We start from the raw sequence: 6,780 nt of genomic DNA on the forward strand, positions 1-6,780 counted from the left end.
TCAACATCTTCACCGGCACCATCTCCACTCAAACCCTGGTTCATCTCTTGTATCTGATCTTTGTCTCAAAACCTCGGATTGGTACCTGTAGGTTGCTAGTAGTGTTGATTACTCCATGTAGTTGATGCTAGTTGGTTTACTCGGTGGAAGATCATATGTTCAGATCCTTAATGCTATTCAATACCCCTCTGATTATGAACATGAATATGCTTTGTGAATAGTTACTTTTGTTCCAGAGGACATGGGAGAAGTCTTGTTATAAGTAATCATGTGAATTTGGTATTCGTTCGACATTTTGATGAGATGTATGTTGTCTCTCCTCTAGTGGTGTTATGTGAACTTCGACTACATGACACCTCACCATTATTTGGGCCTAGGGGAAGGCATTGGGAAATAATAAGTAGATGATGGGTTGCTAGAGTGATAGAAGCTTAAACCCTAGTTTATGTGTTGCTTCATAAGGGGCTTATTTGGATCCACATGTTTCATGCTATGGTTAGATTTACCTTAATTCTTCTTTAGTAGTTGCGGATGCTTGCGAGAGAGGTTAATCATACGTGGGAGGCTTGTCCAAGTAAGGACAGCACCCAAGCACCGGTCCACCCACATATCAAATTATCGAAGTAACGAACGTGAATCATATGAGCATGATGAAAACTAGCTTGACAATAATTCCCATGTGTCCTCAGGAGCACTTTGCTTTATATAAGAATTTGTCCAGGTTGTCCTTTGCTACAAAAAGGATTGGGCCACCTTGCTGCACCTAAGTTACCTTTGTTACTTGTTACCCGTTATGAATTATCTTATCACCAAATTATCTGTTACCGATAATTTCAGTGCTTGCAGAGAATACCTTACTGAAAACCGCTTGTCATTTCCTTCTGCTCCTCGTTGGGTTCGACACTCTTATAGAAAGGACTACGATAGGTCCCCCATACTTGTGGGTCATTATAACCCCCATCGTTTTATCCTCGATGGCAACAATACAATATGTGCCTTGCTGCCCCTATTGTCACTGGGAAAGGACACCGCAAGATTGAACCCAAAGCTAAGCACTTCTCCCATTGCAAGAAAAACCAATCTAGTTGGCCAAACTAAACCGATAGTTCGAAGAGAATTACAAAGATATCAAATCATGCATATAAGAATTCAGAGAAGATTGAAATAACATTCATAGATAAGCTGATAATAAATCCACAATTCATCGAATCTCGACAAACACACCGCAAAAGAATATTACATTGTATAGATCTCCAAGAACATTGAGGAGAACATGGTATTGGGAATATGGACCCGTAGTTCTAAGGTAAACTACTCATGCTTCAGTTGATGTAGAAGCCCTCCATGATCGAATCCCCCTCCGGCAGGATATCGGAAAAGGCCCCTAGATGGGATCTCACGGGAACAGAAGGTTGCGACGGTGGAAAAGTATTTTCGTGGATGCCTCTGGTGGGGATATGTGTGAATGTACAGGACCAACAAGTAGGTCGGTGGAGTCACGTGGGGCCCACAAGGCAGGGGCGCGCCCTACCCCCTGGGCGCGCCCTCCCCCTTGTCGCCGCCACGTGGCTCTTCTGACTTGAACTCCAAGTCTCCGGGGTGTCTTCTGGTCCAAGAAAAATCATCGCGGAAGTTTTCTTCCGTTTGGTATTCCTTCCCTGCAAAGCTCAAAAACAAGAAAAAACAGAAACAGACACTAGGCTCTAGGTTAATAGGTTAGTCCCAAAAATAATATAAAATAGCATATTAATGCATATAAAACATCCAAAACAGATAATATAATAGCATGGAAGAATAAAAAATTATAGATACGTTAGCAAACTCTCGATAAGAAAGGATCGAACTAAACTTTTATTCATCTAAAGCAAAAGATAACTATGGATTGAACTAAGATAAATAAAGGCAAAAGATAGTGGAGGTGATACGATACCGGGGGACCTCCCCCAAGCTTGGCACAAGCCAAGGGGAGTGCCCATACCCGATACTCAATTTTCTTTTTGTGACGAAGAAGGAGGTGGTGGTGATGAAGTGGTAGCGATCTTGTCCTTCATGATCAAGAGATTCTCCAATCTACATATTACGCTCCGGAGGGCGACGATGTGCTCTTGCAACGGAATATTTTCACCAGTAAGGTATTTATTTTTTCACACGAACCGTTTCGATGATCCGAAAGGCTTCGATCTCGGTGGGAGTGAGATGATCATAGTAAGGTTTAAGGATATCTTCTTCTTCTTCCTCGACCGGCAAGGCCTGCTCAACCACCGGCGCTTGATCTCCGGTAGCCTCCTTGTTCTTGTCCCCTTCGATGGCTTCTATGGGCTCTTCTCTCTTCAGCTCGATCTTCATCAACCAAGCATCCTCTTCCATGTTGTTGGAGGAGGAAGAAGACATGATGTCTGGCTTAACAAATCTGACTGAAAACAAAAAGAAAAGAAAACAGAAGAATTTTCATGATACGGTGGTCAATGGGTTCAGGGGGTATATAAAGATTTTTTTTTCTTGGGAAACAAGAAAACAGAAGAAAAATGTAGTCCGGAAGGTACCCAACATGGGCAGAACCTGTGTCTTGTGCTCACCAGGGTGCCTTCCTGGTTGTTTCTTATTTTCCTAATTTTTGTTTTATTCCAAAATGGATAGAAAATATTTTTGCAGATTTTAGACTTCGTTTACTTACCGTATCACGTACCTCCTCTTTTCATGATTCTGGAGTGTTTCGGAAGATTTCTTTTATGTGTTCTTCCAGTGTCATAGTTTTGATAATATTGTTTTCAACATTAATGGGTGTACCTGAGATATAATGTTTTATTTTTTGCCCATTAAACACCTTCGAGTTAGTACCTTCGACATTATTTATTTTGATGGCTCCAAATTGATAAACCTCCTCGATAACATAGGGTCCTTCCCATTTGGAGAGGAGTTTGCCTGCAAAGAATATGAAATGAGAGTTGTACAAAAGAACATATTCTCCAACCTTGAACTCACACTTTTGGATTCTTTTATCATGCCATCTTTTATCTTTTTCTTTAAATAATTTGGCATTTTCATAAGCTTGGGTTCTCCATTCATCTAATGACTTAATATCAAATAACCTCTTTTCATCGGCAAGTTTGAAATCATAGTTGAGTTCTTTAATTACCCAATATGCTTTATGTTTGATACATCCCCAATGTATCTATAATTTTTTATTGTTCCATGCTATTATATTACCCGTTTTGGATGTTTATGGGCTTTACTTTACACTTTTATATCATTTTTGGGACTAACCTACTAACCGGAGGCCCAGCCCGAATTGCTGTTTTTTTTCTATTTCAGTGTTTCAAAGAAAAGGAATATCAAACGAAGTCCAAACGGGATGAAACCTTCGGGAGCGATCTTTTTGTAACAAATGCAAACCAGGAGACTTGGAGTGGACGTCAAGAAGTAAACGAGGCAGACACGAGGGTGCCCGGCGCGCCCTAGGGGGGTGGGCGCGCCCCCACCCTCATGGGCCCCTCATGGCTCCACCGACCTACTTCTTCCTCCTATATATATCCACGTACCCCGAGAACATCCAGGAGCACCACGAAAACCTATTTCCACCACCGCAACCTTCTGTATCCGTGAGATCCCATCTTGGAGCCTTCGCCGGCGCTCTGTCGGAGGGGGAATCGACCATGGAGGGCCTCTACATCATCTCCAAGGCCTCTCCGATGAGTTGTGAGTAGTTTACCACAGACCTTCGGGTCCATAGTTATTAGCTAGATGGCTTCTTCTCTCTCTTTGAATCTCAATACCAAGTTCTCCTCGATCTTCTTGGAGATATTCGATGTAACTCTTTTTGCTGTGTGTTTGTCGAGATCCGATGAATTGTGGGTTTATGATCAAGTTTATCTATGAGAAATAATTGAATCTCCTCTGAATTCTTTTATGTGTGATTGGTTATCTTTGCAAGTCTCTTCGAATTATCAGTTTGGTTTGGCCTACTAGATTGATCTTTCTTGCAATGGGAGAAGTTCTTAGCTTTGGGTTCAATCTTGCGGTGTCCTTTCCCAATGACAGCAGGGGCAGCAAGGCACATATTGTATTGTTGCCATTGAGGATAAAAAGATGGGGTTTATATCATATTGCTTGAGTTTATCCGTCTACATCATGTCATCTTTCTTCTTTGTTCTTATGAACTTAATACTCTAGATGCAGGCAGGAGTCAGTCGATGTGTGGAGTAATAGTAGTAGATGCAGAATCGTTCCAATCTACTTGTTGTGGACGTGATGCCTATATACATGGTCATGCCTATATAATTTCATAACTATGCACTTTTCTATCAATTTCTCGATAGTAATTTGTTCACCCACCGTAATACTTATGCTATCTTGAGAGAAGCCACTAGTGAAACCTATGGCCCCCGGGTCTATCTTTTATCATATAAGTTCTCCATCTATCTTTATTTTGCAATCTTTACTTTTCAATATATATCATAAAAATACCAAAAATGTTTATCTTCTCTTATTATCTCTATCAGATCTCACTTTCGCAAGTTACCATGAAGGGATTGACAACCCCTTTATCCCGTTGGTTGCGAGGTTCTTGTTTGTTTGTGTAGGTATGAGGGACTTTTGAGGAGCCTCCTACTCGATTGATACCTTGGTTCTCAAAAACTGAGGGAAATACTTACGCTACTTTGCTACATCACCCTTTCCTCTTCAAGGGAAAACCAATGCAGTGCTCAAGAGGTAGCAATGTTCTAACTCAAGAGGCAAATGACAAGCTTTTCCATAAACCATTTTATAAGGAGACATACCCATAGGATTTTTATATGATGTCCTATAAGCCCAAAGTGTTTCATCTAATTTCTTAGACCAATTCTTTCAAGACCTATTGACAGTTTTTTGTAATATTAACTTCATTTCTCTATTGCTAAGTTCAACTTGACCACTAGATTGGGGATTATAGGGTGATGCAATTCTATGGTTAACATAATATTTAGCAAACATTTTACAGAAAGCACCATGAATAAAGTGTGAACCACCATCAGTCGTTAAATATCTAGGGACTCCAAACCTTGGGAAAATGACTAAGCATTTTAATAGAGGTGTTGTGATCATCACTAGTTGGAATAGCTTCTATCCACTTAGTAACATAATCAACAACAAGCAAAATATGAGTATACCCATTAGAGGAAGGAAAAGGTCCCATGTAATCAAATCCCAACATCAAATGGTTCAAGAGCAAGTGAATAATTCATAGGCATTTCTTGACGCTTGCGAATATTACCAATTCTTTGACATTCATCACAAGATAAAACAAACTTATGGGCATCCTTGAAGAGAGTAGGCCAATAAAAACCGGATTGCAATACCTTCTGAGCAGTTCTATCTCCCGCATGATGTCATCCATAAGCTTCGGAGTGACATTTCCGTAGGATTTGTTCTTGTACATGCTCAGGTACACAACATCTAATAATACCATCTACTGCTTTATAAAGATGTCGGTCATCCCAAAAGTAATGTCTTAAACCATAGAAGAATTTTTTTCTTTTGTTGGTATGTGAAGCTAGGTGGTATGTATTTAGCAATAATGTAATTAGCATAGTCAGCATACCAAGGAGTGTTATGAGAAACATTTATTGCTGCTAATTGTTCATCAAGAAAACTATCATTAATAGGTTGTGGGTCATCAAGAATATTTTCTAACCTATACAAGTTATCAGCCATGGGTTTCTTAGCTCCTTTTCTATCAGTGATATGTAAGTCAAATTCTTGTAGCAAGAGAACCCACCTAATGAGTCTGGGTTTAGCATCTTTCTTTTCCATAAGGTATTTTATAGCAGCATGATCAATGTGAACAATCACTTTAGAATCAACAATGTAAGATCTAAATTTGTCACAAGCAAACACCACTACTAAGAATTCTTTTTCAGTAGTAGCATAATTTCGTTGAGCATTGTCTAGAGTTTTACTAGCATAATGGATAACATTTAATTTCTTATCAACTCTTTGTCCTAGAACAACACCAACAACATAATCACTAGCATCACACATAATTTCAAAAGGCAAGTTCCAATCAGGTGGTTGAACAATAGGTGCGGTAATCAAGGCTTTCTTAAGTGTTTCAAAGGCTTCTACACAATCATCATCAAAAACAAATGGAACATCCTTTTGTAAAAGATTTGTAAGAGGCCTAGAAATTTTAGAGAAGTCTTTAATAAAACTCCTATAGAAACCAGCATGACCGAGGAAACTACGAATACCTTTGATATCTTTAGATCATGGCATTTTCTCAATTGCATCAACTTTAGCTTTGTCCACCTCAATACCTCGCTCAAAAATTGTATGCCCCAAGATAATACCTTCATTAACCATAAAGTGGCATTTCTCCAAATTCAAGACAAGATTAGTTTGCTCACATCTCTGCAAAACTCGATCAAGGTTGCTCAAGCAATCATCAAAAGAAGTTTCGTAAACTGAAAAATCATCCATGAAAACTTCAACAATCTATTCCCAAAAGTCAGAGAATATAGCGGTCATACATCTTTGAAAGGTAGCAGGTGCATTGCATAAACCAAAAGGCATACGTCTATAAGCATAAGTTCCAAAAGGACAACTCAAGATGGTTTTCTCTTGATCAGGTTGTGAGACAGGTATTTGAGAAAAACCGGAGTATCCATCAAGGAAACAAAAATATGTATGCTTTGCCAATCTTTCTAAGATTTGATTAATAAAAGGCAGAGGGTAATGATCTTTTCTAGTAGCTATTTAATTTTATAAAATCAATTACCATCCTTTTACCAGTGAAAATTCTTT

Source organism: Triticum dicoccoides, chromosome 3B (assembly GCF_002162155.2).
Source record: "Triticum dicoccoides isolate Atlit2015 ecotype Zavitan chromosome 3B, WEW_v2.0, whole genome shotgun sequence".
Lineage (NCBI taxonomy): Eukaryota > Viridiplantae > Streptophyta > Magnoliopsida > Poales > Poaceae > Triticum > Triticum dicoccoides.